Raw genomic sequence first — 22,204 nt, 5'->3', positions numbered from 1 at the left:
TCAAACACATAATTGTACAAAAATAACACAAATTGCAAATGACTTATAGATGCTCCAATCTGGCTCATTTATTGTCACTTTGAATACAGTAACTAAAAAGGGCTAATATTTGTAATATACTGACACAATAGCACTGCTAAACTATGCTATTTAACATCTTCTGAAAACACCTCCTGGGTTTGTCAAAAAGTGCCTGAAGGAAGCTGAAAAACCATTTCCCATTCAGACATTCCCCAAAATACCAAATCAGGCAGGATATGGGACAGACTCATATGAGCTAACACTCTACCTCTTGGATTTCACACAAAGACAAGTGCAGCACCCTCATCAGCATGACTGGTTACAAGGTCAAAAAGGTTATGGCTTTAAGGACTGGGCTCAAGGCCAAAATATTTCTAATGTACCTTCTCCAGATTTGGATCTGCACTTGACAGGCAGGATTTCTTGTGTAGCTATGACCAGTAACAGGAGTTATGAGCAGTACTTGGAGATAACAAAGGTAAAATCCCACAGAGCTATAAGGGACATCACAGAATCATGTTGGAAATTATCTAAATGTATTCCAGGTTGCTTTGGAAAAAAAAAAAAAATCAGACTCATGGGGACAACACCTGCCGAGAATGCCTATGGTGTCACCTTGGACCTGCTTCAACCCATAAAAATTCTCCTTTCAACAGGAGCCATTAAAACTCTGGTATTTGATGGCAAACCAGGAATCATTTTGGTTCAGGATCAAGGAGAAGGCAGACAACAGGGCATGGTACACTCTGCCTCTAGCTCAGCATAAATTACACTCCTGCAAAAAATTACCCAGTGGTGATTTTAACCTAGACATTATGTTGCTTAAACCACAGGAAGAGATAACAGGCTTCATATATGGCCCATCAGTCACATTAACAGTGAGAGGAAGCAGCAAAGACAAGCAGTAATGACAGCAAATTCCTAGGAATGAAGCAAGGATCAGCAGCGCAGGAGGAGGAATACATGGCACCAGCTTGTTTGCATCCTTACCTGTAACAGCTGATAAACTCCTGCCACTGAATCAGCTTTTGGTCACTTATCTAAATAATGCTTCCCATATAGCAGAAGGCTTCAGCAAGACAGGAAGAACTAATCTCTGACATGAAAGTCTTCCTTCATCTCAGCAGCACAACAAAATGAATTAAAGATAAAAATTGGGTCAGGGCTTTACTCTGGGGAAGGACAAAAGCACAAAGCACAGAGGTTGTCCTTCCCCCAAAACTTACCAAGTGAACAACATCCATGTGACTGCTGCAGCTGCTGTGAAAGGTCCATGAGAGCAACAGATTTCTGGCCACTGTGTTTTACTCATGATCATGGACTGGAATCACACACTGGATGTGTATCTATAGCCTTTGGGGGCTTTTGGATAACTGAACATTAAAAAATACTTTCTCTCATTTCCAGGCAAATGTGCACTACAGGGGATTTATCCTCAAAATAAGAGATTTATCCTCTAAGCAAGCTCCTCTGTCACATTAAAAATAGTCAAACCTCTTATACCTTATAACAAAGAAGACTACATCTTCAAATACTGTGTTTAAGCATCCAGCATAATGAAAGAGGATAATTTATGCATCAAATAAGAAGCTGTCACTTTGTTCTGTGATGGTGAACAGTGTGAAATTCATCACTTATGCTATCTCCCAGCAGGAACTGTAGGGAACATGGATGTGAGTGGAGTGCCTGGGTAGCTGGAGTCTGCAACCAGCATCCTCTACCAGTTTTCTGTCAGGTTATGAGACTCCAGCGTGTCCTTTGGAAGTTTACAAGCAAGAATTTCCATAGAAGACAAACAGGCAGGGGATACAGGTGTAGGGTTGTCTGTCCACCTGGATTATTTACAGGCTCTTAGTCTGTGTTTGTTGTTGGTATCCACATGCCTTCTTGTCAGGTGAGAAATAGTATGATCCACACTGAATCTTTCATCTGTGCTTAAGAAAGAAACATATCCAATGTCTTGCTTCATCAGGAAGGTGTTTTTTATTTCTGAGTTTTATTAGAAGAGCAAGATCTTGTTTATCAAACTGCTATAATATCGTAAGAATCTGTTATCCTCATAGCACATCTGGTCTCCAGTGATATCAGAATCATTTATGGAAATTAAGTCTCTCCCAATTACATAGAGGGCCATTATTCTTCAGCTCTAACAAAGCAAACAGTAATAGTCTATCCTAAACCCACAAATACCAAATATATCTATTTCCCTATAATTCACCATTAAAAACCCTCCTGTTCTCAGGTTCTTTGTATGGCACAACTTAGGTTCCAGCTTACATAAAAAACAACCATTGGACAGCATGTCCTTGATACAACACTGCGTGACCTGTGTGGGTTGTCAGTGGTCAGCCAACCATTTCCCACTTTCTGCTAATTTCTAGTGATACCAGGTCCAGCTGAGCCAAATACACATCAGCTATTCATAGCAGTAGTTCTGGAAGCAGTTGTGGTACAAGTTGGAATTTTTAGCAGCAACTGTCCTCTCCTTCTACCTCTGCAGCTGCCCTGTGACCTAAAGGAAAAAAAAAACTTATAATATTTTCATGAATTATTTTTTAATTCACTCAGTTCTCTGACCTTGTTCCAGCACCTTTGCACAAACAGTGATTGTGCAGCAAAGGTAGGACCAGGAACAGCAAAGGGAAGGAAGGGATTGAATACCTGACTCAGTGTCATCATGAAACTTATATTGGGAAATCAAATCTGAATGTTCCCACCTGCTTCTGAGATTTTAGAAACCCTTTTCTCTCTAATTGTTTTCCTAATTTGTGTAATTAAATCAAAGTAGGACAATTGTCCTTAACATTTATTTACCTGGAAGTTTGCTGCTTCTATTTCAGGCCCAAAGAAAGGCTGTTGTGCCCACTAGTTCCTTCGATTTTTAATTTTTTTCTAGGTATGGATCTTGATCTAATAAGAAAAGATACTATCCCTGTCTGCCAATCTTATCTCGAGTATTTATGGCAATTACGCTACTAGGGGCTGTAGAGTTATTTAGTTGTCAATATCTGGTCATGAATTTATTTGTTCATAATATTTTTTTTAATTTACCTGCAAGGCTGATTTTTCCTCCTTCTTTATTTCTATAGCAATTAATCTTCCCTTATGACAATTATCCCAAGCACTAGAAGCAGGAAAGAAGGATCACACCATGAAAGCCCCTGTTTTTGGCTGCCTTCATGATGCAAGGCCAGAAGGTGGGGGAGATGTTACTTTTTCTTGTTCTAGTACACCAGTTTTTGTGGGTCTGTGTCCAACTTTCCCCTGCATCCCTATGTCTACGGTGTTCACTGACTCTGTACCTACCCACATCTCTCACTGGGCATTCTCCTGTAGAGAAATGTAACTTCTTCAGGATTTACAACACTTAGCAGAGTCTGGGTTAATCTAGTGAAGTCAGGTCTGGTGCAGAAGCAAAGATCCCTCCTCCTCCTCACATTGCATCTAAATTGTGTAAGTACAAGCACATAACAGCTGCAGAACTACATTTATACAGCTGGTCCCATACATCAGTTGATAATCTAGATAGCACCATACATTCAGAAAGCTGACCCCAAGTCCAGTGTCTGGGAGAAACCCACTGCAGGGAGCAGGACGCACACAGCCAGCAACCACAGCAGTTTCCTCATAGAGAGGTTATCTTCATAAAGGACAGGTTCAAAGTTAAATTCCAGGCTAAGTAACAGAAAGAAAAAAAAAAAAAATCAGGCTGAAAGCATAGCTTGTGTTGAAGGCAAAGGCAAGAAAAGAATCCTACAGGAATCCAGCAGGTCAAACAGAAAACCTTTGGGATAACAATGGATGATATTAAATCTACCAGGAATCACCTACTAATTATTATGCAGATATTGTGCAATCCATATACATTAAAATCCGGAAAAAAAAAAAAAAGTATATGAAGCTTTAGGCAAAAAGCCTTTCTTTTTTCACCCTTTAGTGCTGCCTGTGTCACGCAATGAACTCATGGGTCAGAGCCTCTAGCTAGAGTTTTATAGTTGAGAAAATGTGGATGGGAAGGAGATATCACCCTTTCTGGTTGCCTGAATTATGCTCATGCAGGGAGACACCTCTTGGCTGCTTCATCTTCCATTCAACTCCTTCATGTTCCTGAAGAGTTGGTCACCCTTCCTTCACTCATCCTGTTTGACCAGTTTCATCATTTGGGGGATGTTTCAGCAACCTGCCATATTCTTTCAGATGAGATACAGAGAGAAAAACTTCTAGAAAAAGGGTAGCTCAACAAAACCACTGTCCTCCTTATTTTTGTAAACACAAAAGCTCCCCAAACCTTTGGTTTGGATTTTCTTTTAGAGGACATTTGCGTGTCTGCAAAGCTCTGCCTGAATGCCAGGGCTGAGCTGAATGGACTCACATGCTGGGAAATTACCCAACTGCTAATTTCGACAAACAGAGCAGCTTCTGATCTGGAGCACACTGGAAGGGCAGAAGCTGCCAACCACCTTCGGCGCGTGTTGGGGCTTTGTTCCTTTAACTTCAGAGGAGCCATTTTATCTCAGCACCCCAGCAGTGAGCAAGTGGAGGAGCCACGTCAAATGCAAAATAAAAATGAGCAATGCCTATAAAAGAGAGATATCATGAGAACCTGCCACTTGGGAATAATGAAAGGCTCGGGGAGGTTGCACTGATTGTGCAACCTACCCGAGGCCTGTCAGCTCTGATAACAATGGCAGCCATCAATTCCTGCAAAAATGGCAACAGTGTGAATTGGAAATTGTGAAGCACCATTTAGGGTCGAAATGAGATTTTCTTCAGAATGCATTTGTCGGCATGTTCCTGTTCACTTGAAAAGCTATGAACAGATCAGAAGGAAAGTGAAGTAGCCAGGATTGGAAGGGTTTTTTATTATTATTCCTCCTCCTCCTTACAAAGTAGTTTTAAATGCCAAGAGCTTTCACAAAACAACAGTGGTTTCAAAGCTGCCAAAGGGCAATTTGAAAGTCAAAGGTATTTTCTTCAAATTACCTTGGAAAATGATACATGTTATGAAAGGAGTTTACTTTTTGGAGTGTTAAAGAGATACCAAAAATCCAATTTTATTGTCAGATTTTGGAGGCAGGCAGTGGGGGCTCTGTAAAATTGTCAGAGCTCCTCTTTAGATTCCACAGATGTCTGTTTGCCTTTCACAGACACATATGATGAGGCATCAGACAGGACTGAAAGGGACAAAAGAGTTGTGGTTGTTTGGAAAATCTATTTTGTTAGAACGTTAACAAAAAGAGTCAGAACTTCCATTAATGTTGCCTGTTAATGGTAGAGAAAGTACACAGCTTGAGACAATGCTGGTCATACTCCCTGGAGAGACAGGCTAAAGGAAGGTTGAGCCAGAAGAAGAAAATAAGCCTAAGACCCTTTTTGTCAGTCCTAGATTGCAGTATTTAGGATGCAGATTTTTAATATGGTTTTGTCCCCACACTCTTTGGTGCACAGAAAGGGGTTTTTTTCTTTTCATTTTTTCAAACAGCATGATATCTATTATTCCCAGAGAAAAGAGCAAATCATGTCAGTCCCCTAAATGTACACTTTCTAACTGTAAGAGTGGATAGATGGAAAATAACAGCACAAGTCTTTGAAAAAGAAAAATTGAGTCTGGAATCTGAACAGGATGAACATAATCACTGTGTTCAGTGCAGAGGAGAAGGCAAACCTCAGGATTGAATTTTGCCCCAAGATGAGCAGGGAAATGTAAACCAGGGGATGGATTCAGTCCTGTTACACAAGAGACTCTTTTTACTTGCAAGTCCCAGTTCTATTTTCCCTACTTCTGTGTTCTTGAATTGCTTTTGATCCTTCAGAGAAAGAAGAATTGGTTAAAAGGGGTTACTTTTTGAAAGGCCTAGCACACTTATTTTCCAGCCAGTAGACAGTTTTTCTCTGAAATTACAGATTTCTTCTCTCTCTTCCAGTCCAGACTGACCAGTGACAGCTTTGTCCCTGTGGGCAGACATGGCGCTCATCGACCCAAACCTAAACATGACAGTAATGGATGATGCCCTCAGCCAGTTTCTAGGAGATACATTCTAACTCAACTAAGTCAGAGCAGTCAACTCCAGCTCCCACTGGGGTCAGGTGCTCCACATTGTTGTTTAAGTCCCTCAATGAGCACCAAGCAGTCAGACAAGGAGGTAAGACTGATGAGAACTGAGAAGCCTTTTCCACCTCTCTGTTTCTTGAAAACCGAAAGCAACAAGTTGCCTGCTCTTCTCAGAGAGTCCCTTTTCAGGTGAAACCAAGTGTGGTGGACCCTTCATAAAGGATTGTCCTGCATCCCCAAGCTGTGCCCTTTTGCCTGTGCTGCAACAAGCCCCATTGGGAACATTTTGAAACTGAAGTCTTTGACTGCATAGAATTTAAGAGGCACTAGTACTTACTTTGCATAACAGGCAAGAAGCCACTACCTTGGTTAGTGCTCTCTGTCAGCCTCACAGAAGGAGAGTCTGAAAGCACACTTTCCTCAAACTTTCCCCTCCACCTGTGACCCTTTAAAGCATATCAGCAATAAGGGAGCAAAGCTGGCTTTGTAATTCTTTACGCAGTACATACACACTGTATTCATACAATCCAGGATATTTCAAAGAATTATTATGAATAGAAACAAGCTTCAGACAGCAACTCACTGCATTACTTTTAACTTGTGGTTTCCTTGCCAACTAAGCTTCTAGAAATGCACTAGGACTGACTGGAGAATTTCTTTATGAATTAGAAAGGCCACAAGACAAAAAGGGGGGGAAAATTGTTTTACACTTCCCATTGTTGCTTGATTTGCTATTTAAGCTTCAAAGCTTCAAACTTCTTTCATCAAACAGATGGCAGATCTGTGTTTCCTGAGGCTGAAGTGTACATAGGTGCACACACTCACTCACAAAACATCAGTCCCTATCTATCAGCTTCAGTAGGCTCTTTCCTCCTGTGTTTTACAGAGAAGGCTGGGGACCATGTTCCTCAGCCTATGCTGAAGTGAACAATTACGCAGCTGAGATAACAGATTCAGACTAAGGGGGATTGAAAGCTTTTTTGTGAAAAAATTTGTAGTTATCTTAAGAAGATTTGTCAAGTTTACAAAGCCAAACACACAAAAAAAAGGCATTAAGTCCATTTGGAAAACAAGCCCTAATTTGTTTTTAAATAACATGTGTGCATATATGTATACACATGAACATCCTCCCACCACCAGAAGCTCTGATTGTATCTAGTCTTGAAAGCCCAAGTTTGTTGCTTCCTGACTGTTTTGTGAAGTTTCTAGGGAGAAACATGGCTCACTCTGGGAAAATAGCATCCATGATTCACACTAATGGCCAAATTGTTTCAGTTTGAGGGGGTGGGGGCGTAGAGGGGCCGTTTCCTCGGGTGGGATATTAAAAGCAAGGCATTTGACCATTTGCAGCAAGTGTGGTTTGCCAGGGACATTACCCAGAGAGGCCCTGAGGGTTGATGTTTCTCTGTCTAGTTCTCAGGCTCTCTGATTACATGCTGCTCCCCACCAGCAGCTACAACTGGAGCGATTTTTTTCCTTTCACATTTTATCCTCAGACTTTGGCTTTTCAGTCTCACCACGTGTATGCAGCAGATCACAGAATATACCGTTTTGGAAAGGACCGACAAGGATCATAGAGTCTAACTCTTAAGTGAATGGCCCATCCAGGGATGGAACCTTCAACCTTGGTGTTAATTGGCACCATGCTCTAATCAACAGAGCTAATCTCAGATGCTTTGTTTTGCACTGCATAACATATTTTGTGGGTAGAGAGCACAGCCTGGGGGAAAGAGCAGCTCCATTTCCAAACGAAGTCCTCAGGGAGCATTTGTTTGGGGGTGGCTGGAGCCTTGGGTACCCATCTTGTGGGAAAGCCTGAAAAGACTCAAATAGCAGAGCTAGATCTTAGTCACACACAGAAGTGAAAGGCATTGGGCTGTCAGCACAGCAGCCATGGCAGGAGCCAGGGACTCATGGTCATGCCTCTCTGGTGGTAGTTGCAAACAGCAGTCCCCTTCCAAGACAAGTCTAGCTACTCTGGGTGTCCTGTGCCACGCTTTGGTTGTCCCTTTCAGATCACAGAGTGATGCAAATTCTGCTTTCTTCCTCTGCCAGGGATTTCTATTCATTTCCACAAACATCATAAACCATCTTTCAGTGTTTCATTCTTGTTAGAACCAAAGGGTTTAACCTTTCCCCCTGCCCTCACTTCCTCATCTGTCACCCATGGTGACACAGTGATAATAAATGTATTAGAGACTGGGAGATGTTCACAAGCTAGTAGATGCAGGAGAAGGCTTGTGCATCTTATTTGGGCCAGCTGGGAAAGGAAAGCCTTGAGAACTGCTTGGGGCTTAGTGTGTGCTTCCAGAATAGTCAGGGTATGTACTACACTATTCACCCATCTTTGATATTCCACTTTCATCATCATCAGAAAGAAGTAATCGATTAAAAATTAATATCCCAGCTCAGAGGTAGCGGTATTATTTCCTAATAAGTTTCTTGCCAGCCACTGCACTAAATCTGACATGACATGGTCATAAGAGGAGAAGTATAAAATTTTACTCTTTTTTATAAATGTCTACTTGAAATTCACTTCCATGCTTGTAGAAGTTTCCAGGTATAGGGAACTTTGTCCTTCCTTCTTAAGCAGTGTAAGAAGCAGTAGTTAACAACGGCTAATAGTAATATTTGGCTTGATGAAGCTTTTTGCAGCATTTGGCCACACCCTCATCATCAGAGGGTGTGGCCTCTCGTCACCTCTTTCCCCTGGGGTGCTTAACCATCATCATCTACCCACTGTCCAGCAATTACTTTTGTGTTAACTCCTGACAGTCTTACAAAGCTAAGAAGTGAGAAAGGTCTCATAGCTTGAGTCACTAGTAGTAGGACCTCCATTCAACCACTCTTCTTTAAAATTTCTTGTCTAGAACATTCATAACCCATAACACAGAATTTCATCCCCTTATTTATCTTCCCTAAGGTCTCACCCTTCCCAAGGGTGCTGGGATCTGATATATTCTTGACCCAAATCCTGGTGTTAAGACCTGGAGAGGGTTTTTACCTCTTATTAACCCAGTACCTCCTCAAATCTAACCTCTGCAGTTCTCAGACTAAGTTATGTGCTCTACTGACTCAATGCTCACCATTCTCAGGCCATTTGCTAAGTACAAGCAGACTTTTTTCAAAGGAGTGTATTTCTGGGCAGAGGGGATTTAGCACTTGAAGGAGGAAACAGCAGCAGTCAAAAACAAATATATTGACTTGTCCATTGTGAGCTGAAAATTCTAATAATAACCAAAGAAGTTCCTCTACTCCCTGGCCAAAAAAATCTTACTTTTCTGATTAACTCATCGCTACTCAGGCTCCTTGCCTTCATCCCTTTAGTGTTTAACACAATATATTAAAGCAGAAAACAATCCCCTCAGCTCTTTTTCTGGAAGGACTATGAAGTATATAATAATTTGCCTCTTTATTTTTTCTCCAAGGGAATCTTTGCTCTCCTTCCCTCATAAACCTTCCTGGTAAACTGGTGCTGCTGATTATCTCCTGCTCTCCACTGAACTGGCTTTACCATTTGCTTCCATTTCATTCCTTTTTTGCTTTGACTTTTTTGTCCAGAGGCTCAGTCCCCAAAGTCCCAACAACCAATAAAAACCAACAACCTGCAGAATATTTTGGGTTTGGACTGGACACCTTACATGTAATCTCTTTCTGAAAAGAGGTGCTGGAGACCTTCACTCACCTCCAGCTTCTGGACAGAGAGTGAGATGAGAGAGGAGGAACCACACACTGGGAGAGATCTGCCCCTTGCACAAGTGTGTGCACCCACCTGGGAAAGTCCTTCATCCAGCAGTGTGAGTTCCTCCAGGTGTTGCTGACCTCTGCCGGTGTCTGACAGCCCCAGGAAAAACTGGATCCCATTTTATACTGGAAAGTGGCAAAGCTGAAATGAAAGATGACCAAGGGCAGAGTGAGAATCCAGCCTCCCAAGTGACAGCAGCACGCAGAGCACAGACACCCTGTCTATCAGCCTTCTGCCTAAACCACAGGGCTATTAAGCTAATAGGCATTAGTGTATGATTTTTCCCACAGGAGCATTTATTTCCTTGTGTGGTTAAGTGCTCTGTCTTGTATTTCTCACTGTCATTGCTGCGTTGGCATTCTGCAAACCTCCTTATTTGCCCTTCTCTCTTGGGTTTCTCTCTGCACTGGGACTGAGGTAGACTGAGGTATATTTCATCTTGCCTGCTGTAGTAATGATGTTTGCCATGAGAGAAAGGGTTTGATCTGGGAGAAGGAGGGGGAGGATTTAGAAGGAGGAAAATAGTGAAAGAAACATGATAGGCAGAGAGAAGAGACTGAAAATGTTGATTTGACATCTGATGCTTTGGAGAAATTCTAGGCCATATCTACTAAGCGGCAGCCTTTGTGCTCCCTTTCTAGCAGCAGCAGGAGAGGCACAACAGTAGAGACTTGTGCTGCAGGCAGTCAACAGAATATCTTATCCTCCTAAAAAGCAACTGCTGTCCCTGCTCTGAGGAATAAAATACCCTACCTGAATTTTGTAGGGTTTGCAGATCCTGGAAAACTGTGTTTGGACTCCATTTTACACATTGCTACTTCTCCTTACTCTTTCAACTTTACCTTTTCCTAGTTCAAGTCAAGTAGTCTCAGCAACCATGGCAAAATATCCGTACTAGTTTATGGTTAGGGGAAGTGACCGTAGGACCTGAAAGCAAATCTGTTTTCTGATGGAGCTCTTTCTCTTTGGGCAACACCAGGTTTGATTCCACATAGCCATAGAGATACAGAAAACAGATCTGGCAACAAGCAGAAGATGGTCATCCACCACCACAACCTGCTCTGCCCAAGCACTGCTGACACTCTGCTTTATAAGCACAACTAATCCCTGTATGACTCAGGGTTATTACTTACCTATACAAGGAGCAGATCCAAAGCACAGCAGGGGCAAGGGAGGTAAATGTGGTGAGGGAAACCTCCAGCTGGATGAGGAGCAGAACTCATAATTCAAAAGCCAGTTAGCTGTCTTGGGCATTGCCAAAGGTCATGGGAAGCCCTGACGCTGTCCAGACCTAGTGAAGACACTTCCCAAATCAACAAAGCTTCAGAGATATTTCAGGCCTTAAATCTGTCACTGCACCAGGTTGGGATGTTACCTCTAAGGCTGGGATAATCCTGAGTGATGCATTGCAGAGAAGCACACAACATCCATATGTATTCATTTAAATGCCGAGTCACGCAGCAGGATGCCTGTGACAGGACACCTTCCTACCAGGGCTCCTGAAATTCTCCACCACTAGGCTGACAGAAAGCCACTGTAAATTGCAGGGTGTTGGGGGTGGATTTATGATTCATATCAAGATACATAAAAGTATTTCTATATCTCTTTATACATCATGAGGGCTGCCTTATTTCTGCCTGGGAGCCCCTAGACAAATATACATGCTTTTAAGCACATGGGCCACAGGTTTCACATAAAAAGCACAGAGCATCCACACAGCAGATTTGTTGTCAGGGAAAGGAATACAGCTTAGGTACCCTAAGTCAGACTACACTGGATATCCAGGAAAAATAATGGAAATTCTTAAAATCAAGCTGAACAATGATTTTTGGGTGGATAAAGTGGACACGCCTAGGAAAAAATGTAATATTCCTTTGCCTTAATATCTATTCATATAACTTTATATAATTAGGTAGGTAGGTTATATGAAATAAATAGATTTCACAGATGACAAATTGCATGGGAAAATAAACGCAATACATTTAGTAGGCAGATTTTGCATCCATATACCAGTTGTTTGAAGTTTCCCAAACACGCAAAACTCTTTCAGTCATCCCCTGGAGACAGGTCAGTGCTGAGAGCACAAATTAAACAGCAGCTAGCACACCACAAGGTTGTATTTGTTTCAGACACATGTGCTACTGCTACCTCTCAGTCAGATGATGTCCAGATGAAGTGCTGTCATTCCAAGGCTACACTTTCCTTTGGGACTAGACAGTGCTAACGATCAACAGTGTAGCATTTTATATTGTTCTTTTCTGATGCATCCTACAGAGGTTGCACATTTTTCATTGCTACCACTTGGAGCAGAAATGTGTGTTTGGCATATGTAGTGACTTGAAATTCAGAAAAACAGAGAAATTTGAAATAACCTTCTTTTCCTTCAGGGTAGTGATTTAATATTGTCAGATGTGAACCCAAACTCACTCTTGCCATAAAGCCACCTAAATTCCAACACAGTGTGACTGAAGGGAGAGATGTGCTACCAAACAGTGACTTTTTCAGTGTGCCCTTAATTAAACCCAGCATGGCAGGACACAGATTTCTGCAGTTTGCATCTGTGGGCTTTTTCCTATGAAACCCCAGATGCTCCTTCTGGGAATACAACTCCCTGTGTGTCAGCAAGGAAATTAAATCAGTGTACGGAACGCTGCAAACCACGGGGCAGCACTGCCACCCTGAGCTGCTCCTGCAAATGTGCACACCAGCAAGGCAGAGCAAGAAGTTTAGCTGCATAAGGCAACAGGATCTTTGTGTTGACTGGTTCAGGCAGCAGCTCCCGTAGCCCTGAAGCAAGCTCTCAAACTGCTTCTGGCTTTAACGAGATCCTTTCCTCTCTGCATCACATTTGGGTCACATCCCAGAAGCCATAGACTGTGTGGGACCCTGGGAATGAGACTCCAGACCCCACGTACTTGCAGCAGTGTGGGTGCACTCAATGCTCTCAGCCTGACTACCCACAGTTTGCAGGCTCTCAGACATCTGCATCTGTAGACTGGCTTTTTTCGGAGACCCGAGCATGGATGATACCCTTCTATTCATATCACGCTCATTCAAAGTCATCCCAATTACACACATCCAACATCCACCTGGCTGATCCTCTGCCGTCTGAGGGTACTGGTGGATGGCTGATCACTCATTTGGGACTTAAAATGAGTTTTCATTTCAATATCAACAAGTGTTGGTCTTATATCAGGTGGCTGGACTGTAAACTGGAGTATTAGAAGTCACCTTTCTTCAGTGATGCCCACAAGGCTGAAGGTAGAATGGGTCTAAATCAGCTTATATCTGGATAGACCTGATGTCGATCCAGATGTCTGTCTAACTTCTGCTTTGGTCATTTGTCCACAAAAGTAGCACAACTGTTTTCCTGGTCTGAGGCAATGCATGCACTCAAGAGAGTGTGGAGGTGTTATCTGAACATGGAAAACATCGATCCTCCTTCTGGTTCCTGAGAAAACTCAAACCATTCCTGCCCACACATGGTGCAACTCAGCTCCCCACACTAACCCAGCCCCACTTGCCAGCGCTGTCTGTAGCTGAACTAGCTGTCTGGATTCCTCTTTGGTCAACAGGGACAACTTTGTCTGGTCTACATCTGGCATCTACCACCAGATAAAATGCATTGTAACCTACAGGTGCTCTTCCTCTCCCCTCCTGGGCACTGAACAGCCAGCTTAGCTGTAGGCACCTTCTGTAATAAGCTACCAAAGCGGAATAGATGTATCTTATTCCTAAAGTCCAAGTAATAAGTTAACCAGGCATGGCACCCATATCTGTGCTCTGTAGATAAAACCCTGTCAGGTGTCAGCTGTAACACCAGTCCGTCAATCCAGATTCCCTGTGACACACCCATTGCTGAGCCTCCCAGCCTTCATCACTGGGGGAAATCCTGGAGTTCAAACACAATAGATGCAATAATAAGTGTTTAAGGGTCAGAGAATTTACTTGGCATTGTGACATAAAGGCCTGTACCTGTGTGTTTACCTGCAAACTGCAGCTGTCTCAACCCTGACTGTACAATCTCTTCTCTCTTCCCGCAGTGTGCTATTCCTCTCTTACCAGGGCCACCCTTCAAGCATTTTTCCCTGCTCACAACCTGCCTCCAGCAACTTCCCCATGGCTGAGAGATCATTCTGCTCCCAGGGGACCTGGCCACCTCACAGGGACTGTTTTGCTTCCTCACAGGAGTTGAGCCACCTGAAAGGAAGAAATAAGTCCTTCCACAAGCGTGTCAGTAACACCCCAGTTCCATGAAGGGTTCATGGAGATACCCTGCCTGCAACATCCTGTGCAACACTCAGAACACTGACTCTTTAACATTAGGCTGAATTTAGGAGCAAAAATAATGATATTCTTTATAGTGCACAGGTCGGTGCTATAAATCTGGCTTTTATAAGCACCTGGTGTGATCAGTGCTTTCACAACCTTTCAGCGTGGTTATAACCAGTCCTGTGGCTTTCACTCACCACGGGGTGTTGCAAATGGAGTACTTTGGTCCAGCAGCCCAGGCACTTTTACACCACCAAAATTTGCTTTGTCACAGAGTCCATTAAGGGGAAACGGTGCTGTGCTGCAAAGCAACTCTTTTGTACCCCTGTAAAATCATATAAATCTACCAGTCTCACTGCTGGGAGTGACTGCAAACAGGCTGAGGGAGTTTTGCAGAGATCCAGGGCTATTAAGTGCTACTGACTGGACTTGAAAACACAGGGCACTGCTGGTTCTTTTAAAGTCTGTGCTAATGACTGTAACGCACACTCCCCAGCTCCCCATAAGAAAAGCTGGCCTTGTCTTCTATTTTCTGATGAAAAGCCTGCCCAGATGTCATTATGCTCTGCCCTTCTCCATCCGATGGATGGACCACACCACTGGGTGCAATCCAGCCACAGACAACAGAACTTTTATCCTCTGAGAAGTGGGCAACACAACTCACTTCCCCATAGTGAAAAAGTAGAAAAGAAATTACAACTCTGGCAGATGTAGGGCTTTATCCTAATTACAAAACTCTTTTCCCCATCTGAGATGAGGCCTGTTAGCTTTCCTCCATCCCATCCCATGGACCAGTGACACTTGCAAGACAATTTCCAGCCACAGCATGAGGTTGGATGCGAGGAGCCTCCCTCCTGCTGGGGCTCCACAGCCTCCCTCCTGCTCCGATCTTTTTCCCCCCAAATGCAGATCCAGGCTGAGACACTGCAGAGCTGAGGTTGTCTTCCTTAAGCAGACCACTGCATGGTGGCAGCAGTAGGGTCACATCAAAAGCTCAAAATGCCATAGTGGCAAGTCCTACAAGAGCTGTAAAGGAATGGTTTGCAAGCAAAGACTCACCCCTGTCAAAGCCCAGCTGAGGAGCCAGCCATGACCCTGGTTGTAGCAAGAGAATAAGATCTGAATGTCATAAGGGAGAATTAAATCTGAAAGAAGCCAGAAAAGGAGGGCACTGTTTGTTCTCCCTGTCTGACAGCTGAAGATGGTCTGCTGCCCTGTAGCCTTCAGTCTGAAGAAGCAAAGTCACAGAGTGTTGTCTCTGGTAACATTGAAAGAGATTTTATCATTTCTGCAATGGCTCTTACAAGAGAGATGTGTTCCTTCCTGACTGTCCCAAAAGGAAAATCAACCCCTAGGAGACATATCATGGTAGCCTAGCATAATACCAGGTTTTTGTGACAGGTTTTCTGCTGAGAAAACATGAATAATATTATTTCTGGAGAGGAGAAGTAGCCCATCTCATCCCACAGGAAGCCCCTGACTATTCCCAACATCAACTAGCAGAGAGAAAATAACCATCACTCTCAGCCCACAACAGGTACCCACAACAGAAGGTGCCAGCAGAGGGAATGTCACATCCACTTTGAGATGTGCTGGTGAAATACATCACCAGGCCACTTCCTACATAGGGTTCTTATGCAGGTATGTGGCCTTTCATGGCACGTTTTTCACATGCAAAACAGCTCCTCAGGTTGCTGCCTGCTCAGGCATGGGTTGGGCTTCCCCCTGCAGACAGTGGAAAGATGTGACAGAAAATCTTATCTGAACATCTAAAGGAGAAAAATGTGCTAGTAGTTTCTGATGAAAACTAGATAGAGTAGCCATCAAAACCTGTTCAGGGACTAAAGAGGACACGGGGTGAGAGATCTCTAAACCAGCTTCAGTTACTGTGTTCTTAAGAGCCTAGGATTCCATAACCTCCTGTGATTATGCAGCAAACCTGGGGCAGGGCAAGGACCAAAGCCAGCTTTCCTGAAGCCTGTTCAGCTGAACTTCCTTTCCTGACCCATCTACTCTTTCTTAGAGATGATCTCTAATTTTTCAGAGGCAATCCTTTATCAATGGAAAGGACATCAAATTATATATTTATCTTGTTTACTCTACTTTGGCATTGGGTATTTTTGTAACTGACAGCTCTTCATGACACAAGCATGTTACCAAGGTTTATTCTTAAAAATGAGACTTCTCTGACGAATTTTGGCAGCTCTAACACCAAAACACACATGATTTCAGTAAGACTTAAGCACGGAAGCTTCTCAGTCAGTCCCCACAAGCATTTATCTGAATCTTCCAGCACCTAAACTCCTCAGAAAATCCAGCCCCAACATCACGCTGTAGCCTCCACTAGGATGTCTGAATTCTTTCATAATCAACACAGAAAACCAGCAGCCTCCATGCAATTATCCAGCTGACAGCTGCTTCCACTACAGCAGTGCCTACGTTTGTATGAGTGAATATCAAAGTGGGACAGCCTTTGTACATCATCACAGGAGTATTTGACCATAAGATGACTAAGCAATCTATCAAAGCTGATGCATGTAGTAACACAGATAACAGAAGATGGTTTCCAACTACAACACGATGTATTTATTCACTCTTTCCCCGTTTTCTTTCCTTGTTTTTCCCTTTTTTGCCACTCAAGCAACTGCCCAGTTACTATCTCACAGCTGAAGACAAGTGAAGTAGAGGTGCTTTAGGAGTGCTTTAGGAGTTGCCATGTGATATTCTATGAGTGTCAGCATCAGTGCTGTCTCGAAGGCTTGCCCTGGCTACCTGTCCTGCAGGTTACATGTTGCTCTCTTTGCTACTGTTGTGCCGAAGAGTCCCTTCACCTTTAGCCATGGAGAGCCCAGTTTTGTTTTCTGCAACTCAAGATCTTTCTCCTCAAGCAATTTTGATGGTTGGCACCAGCCCCAACCACAAAACCAACCCCTCAGTTTTAAAAACTAGGCTGAGTCCAGTCCTTCCTTCCAGCCCAACAATGGCTTGCTGAAGCATCCATATCCCTGGTCATACAGACTAAGATGTGAGAACTGCTTGGATAAACAAAAAAGTGCACAGGCCTAGGGAGGGCAGATGCAGGAATGACTTCAGTGCTCTACATGTGTGGTCTACTACACACACACAAAGGATGCAGTTCAGTTGCTACAGGCTCTATACAGAATGATGCAGCCATGACAGCTCACACCTTAGGAGGTTGTGTCTACTTCAGGCAATGCTTAGTCCCTTCAGTGGGAGCATCATTTATAAACCTACACGTTAATAAAAAGGGGGTATGGGAAGAATCGTTCATCTCCTGGTGCAAGTACTTTGACAGAACCTAAATGAGGCCTTGTAGGAGTTAAAGTGCACCAGAACAGTAGAAAGTTCAAGTAGGAATGAAGAAAAGTCATTACAGATTTAACTAACTGTGTAAAACCCCCAAAGCTAAGAGTCAAAAGCTTTTAAACAGCCTTGGATGGACTCACAGAGTCATCAAAATTTAAAGGCAGAACAGTTTCAAAGTAGGTGCTAACCAGACCTTTAACTCTACAATGGAGAAAGAAGTGGAACAGGAGAGGATTTTAAAAAATAAAGCGGAAAAATTCCTTCAAAGCCTCTGATAGGTTTGGGCTGGTCAAGCTACTGAAAGGAGCACTTCTGGGTGGCTGTAATCTCACACCTAATCTGCAGTGTGGAGTATGAGGCAAATCCACAACTGGAAACTGTACAGGAAGTTGCTGCAAAAGTCTAGAGTGAGCTGGGTTCCTCACACAGCCTCCTTCCAAGCAGCTCACCTCCCCAGGGCGTGCAGCCAGCATGCCTGAGGTAGGGGTCCTGTAAGGTCTTTAATCTAAAGGTATTCTTGCTAATATCCTATGATGTATCCACAGCTGTATCCAGGAGTCACAGAGACCAGCAGGGCTGTTGCTGGTTGTGACTCTGAACCTTGTCTTTCATCAGGTTTCCCCTGTCCTTTCATGCTCTTTAGCCTAGAATGACTATTGGATTTCAGGGCTGGGTACATCCTTCTTGAGATTCAGAAACAAGGATCAGAGGGAAACAGAGGTACAGGCAGTACACACCTGAAAAGTCTCCAGAGAAAACTGCCTTTTGGGCATACTGATTCGTATTGACAAGCTTGGAGTTTAGCAGTTTCTTTTTCTGGATATTTTAATACTATCACAGCAATTGCACTTTCTTTCCCCTTGGGTTTCTTAACACACACTAAGATCTACTGGATTCCCTCCTGCTGTTGGACATAAAAATGGTGCAAGCCCAGGGCTCTTCTAATGAGTGCTCTAAGGCAAACAAAGCTGATCAGCACTCCTCCAGCTGCATCACCTTACATCAAAAAAGATGTTGAATTAACAGAATGTAAAGTTTTGTAGAATATTTATAGTAAAAATGTTATATTCTAGTGTTTTTGTTATCTATTTTTCACTTTCACTCTTTATAATAAAAATGGAAAAGCTGAAACAGGAAAATACAGAAAATAGGAGTTCTGTGATTGGTAGAACAATACTGTGCATTGGTTCATTGAAACTCAGTTTTAACTTTTTATCTCAATGTGCTTTTAAGGTAAATTTGGAAGTTGCAGGCTAAACCAAAAGTAGCAAATCGAGCTTTTGTGTCGACTTAAATCCACATTCTTTCTTGCAGCACCTTGTTCACACAAAATTTATTGTATTAGGACAATAAGGGCGGAGGAAGATGCCCTTTTTTTTTTTTTTCCCCAAATTTCCAGCACATGCTCCTTATAAAGAGCTTGAGCATCAAAATGAACCACAATCAAGTAACAGGCCACAAGAATGGCACCTGAAAGAAGGAAACCAACAGTATAGTCTAGTTTCAGGCAGAGAAGACCTTCCTGGCTGTCCCACATTCATCAGGCAACCATTTGTTTATATGTTATTATTATTTATGATAAATGGAGTGTGCCATAAACCCAAGGCCAGAAGAAGCTGTGCAGCTGGAATAAGATGCTCCTCAGATTGCTGCTCTGGGGAGACTGAAATGTTTTTGCAGAGCTAATTGCCTCATAAATTGGTTTTATTCTCCTAGCTGAGGCTAATGTCTTCTTTTAAAGTTAATAAAAAGAACTCAATTTGCTGATTGCTCTGGACTGGTACTAGCAAAAAGAGCTGTTCAGGGACTCTGGAAAGGCCCAGACAATTCCTCAAAGCCATTGCAGCTTGGTTGCTAAGTGGTGACAAGCGAGGTGTTCCCTGTCTGCTATTTAATCCATTTTTCAGTGATGCTGTCACATTGGGCACCTTGGGTATCCCCAAAAACATTGAAGGGGAAAGATTATAATTGACAGCCTCCTGTAGCAGACCCCAGGGCTCAGGGATTGAAAGAACAGAGCAAATGTTTATGCCAAAAGAGCACGTTATCAGCAAGCATGATTGATATGAGCTACGGTGTCAGAGCAGCACTCAGACCCAGACCAGCCTCACGCAGCTTAGTGCACAGTATCAGGGCCTCCTCATACCCACCTATTTTGTGGGTCAGAGCCACCAGCTCTCTAGCTCACCAGTTAGAAGTGCATCCCTCTGGAGATCAAAGTCTGAGAAACTCTGCAAAGGGTTATCAAATGGGGCCTGGAGAATGACATGTAAAACCGGTGCATGCTGACAACCCCCCACACACAGGCAGGTGCTGTGTCCTGTCCCACCAGCCATCACCCACAGCTAGAGCCTGGGAGCAAGTGGAAGAGCACCAGCGTGCACTTTTTTGCCCTGATCAGGTAAGATATCAGCTATTCCCAGCTGCTGATCCTAACAACACAAAATCCCTGCCCTTCCAGTCATGAAGTAAAGAAGCTCCCTATCCAGCACATACCATGTGTGGTGGCTGGATGCTCCACACAATCATTACAGCACACTTACACCAGCTGCAGCTATCACACTTAGGGGACCTCTTCCATAATCCGAGATAATTGAGAAGGTGAAAAACCTACAGTTTCTTACGTGGACAAAAAATTTCTCAGGAGTTCAGGAGGGACTGACTCCAGAAAGAAAACCTTAGCAGATATCTAAGGAGACTGCTTAAAACTTGGTGCCCCTCCCTACCCAGGCATTGAAAGGATCAAGTCCTCTGCTAGTGCTGAGCACAGGGAATTCAGCTCTGATGCTCAGCTAATTAAATAGAAATATGAAGTAAGAAAGAAAGGCTAATTAGATACAAATGCAGAGTTACAGGATGTGAATGCTGATTAACCTAATAATAGACAATAATGTTGTTGAATGGAGTTAAATGGATTGTTTAATGGATGGAATGATCTATAGTATATAATATATAAAGTACTTAACAGTAAACATTTAATTACCAACATCAATGGCATTTTTCTTTACCGTATGGAGAAAGAGTGCTTCATAAAAGAGTTACTGGATGGGAGTAATTTACAGTCCTGCAAAAACATCTGCATCATATGGGAAAGAGCAACAATTCCTCAGACACAGCAGAATGCCAGAGACACAGTGAGCAATGCTGGGAGCTGCCAGATAGAGCAGAGCAAAGCAAATTAAATTCCTGTCCCCCTGATCTGGTGCATCACTACCTCTGTGGGGCAGGACCCGTGGCCTTCCTGTGCCTCCCACAGGAAAGAGGACTTAGGAGGCTGAAGATGAACATGACACTTCACAAGATGGCTCCAGGGGAAACTTGCTGAGGATTTAGGAAGGTGGCCACTTGTCACAGAGGAGCAAAGCCAGCCTCTCGTGTGCGTTGTAGGGAAAGTTCTTAGAGGGCTGAAAGCGTCTCCGGTTAATGTTATCATCAAGTGCAAAGCCATGACCCAGCCACTAATACACCCTACTCCCAGCACGGATGCTCTCAGTTTGAGCCTTCCTCAGAGGGATCAGGCAGAAGTCTGGCACACGGAAGGTGTTTTTCAGACATTCGGGATGTTTTGTACGGAGGTAAGGCGCTCACAGATGTCTCGAGTGCCTCCATGTGGCCGGCTCACACCTAACCACAGCATCACCTTCAACAGCTAATACAGCACTTCGTGCAAAAGCAATAGTCGTGTCTCTCCTGGAAGGCTCTAATAGAGATGTACAGAGGCAATCCTGGACATTAGAGAGGGGAAGTCCCTCCAGGAGGCTCTAACGGGTCTCTGAATTGGAGATAAAAAAAATTACAATCTGTGGCACAGGGGTTACTGAATAAACTTCAGTAAGTAGCCAACATTGTGACAGTCATAGAATGTGCCCTAGATGGGAACATGATCACCTTTGGGACACAGAACAACAGACTTGTGCTCCTTACTGGCACAGCAACAGTCCCAGTTACTATTGCATTAATTTCATACTTTGGGCTGTGCCATGTTGCTCAAACAATGTGAACATGTGCAATTTAATTTTAATATGTTGCACTCTTGCTAAAGCTTTACTTTCTCCTACCTTATCGCAAAGCAGCTGGGACACAGGTGATGACCTGCACTTGGTGGAGCTCAATCCCCTCCCTGGCAGGGTCATCTGTGGAGTGGATTGCTTCCTCTTCACTGGGATTTCAAAAAGCAGCCTTGCTTGCATGTCCTCCTTACTGCATGTCTCTGTCATCCCCCCGTGCCTGATGCAGCATAGGTGGTACCTGAATTTCTATATATTAATTCATAAGTAAGTGCTGAGACAAGCAGAGTACATATGGAGAAGTCACCCTCAGTAAGAGGGAGCATTTCAAAATGCCAGCAAGAAGTGAGTTACCACCAGTATTAGGAAAAGGAAAGCTGATATTAGATAGGGCCCCTGCCAGAGAGTTGGTTATCTGATTCCGATAACTAACAAGTCCCCTTACAGATCTATTCCCCCATCTATTCCTGGGAAAAAGCAATCTCACCGAATACCTACAAGCAGTACATCAGAACAGCTCACAGATTCTGCCCGTTGCTCCTGGCAGGGGGCTGCACCTTGCATGGTGAGAAGTGATGCCTACTCCATTACCTGCACCACAGGGGCAAGGGGAGCAGGCTGGCCATTAACTGCCCTTGATGAGCTAATTAATCATGGGCACTTGCTGAATTCCTGTTCCCACACCATTATTAATGGCTCTGCGGATTGGGCCACATAGCAGAAGGGCAGCATAGGCTCTTCCACTTGCTGAAGCAGCAATCCTGCTCTGCGAAGAACATC

The sequence above is a fragment of the Empidonax traillii genome, unplaced genomic scaffold, assembly GCF_003031625.1.
Source record: "Empidonax traillii isolate 1590-97213 ecotype Southwest subspecies unplaced genomic scaffold, ASM303162v1 scaffold5:size3517227, whole genome shotgun sequence".
NCBI classification, from domain to species: Eukaryota; Metazoa; Chordata; class Aves; order Passeriformes; family Tyrannidae; genus Empidonax; species Empidonax traillii.
The sequence above is the reverse complement of the archived record's forward strand: the minus strand, read 5'-3'. Positions refer to the sequence as shown.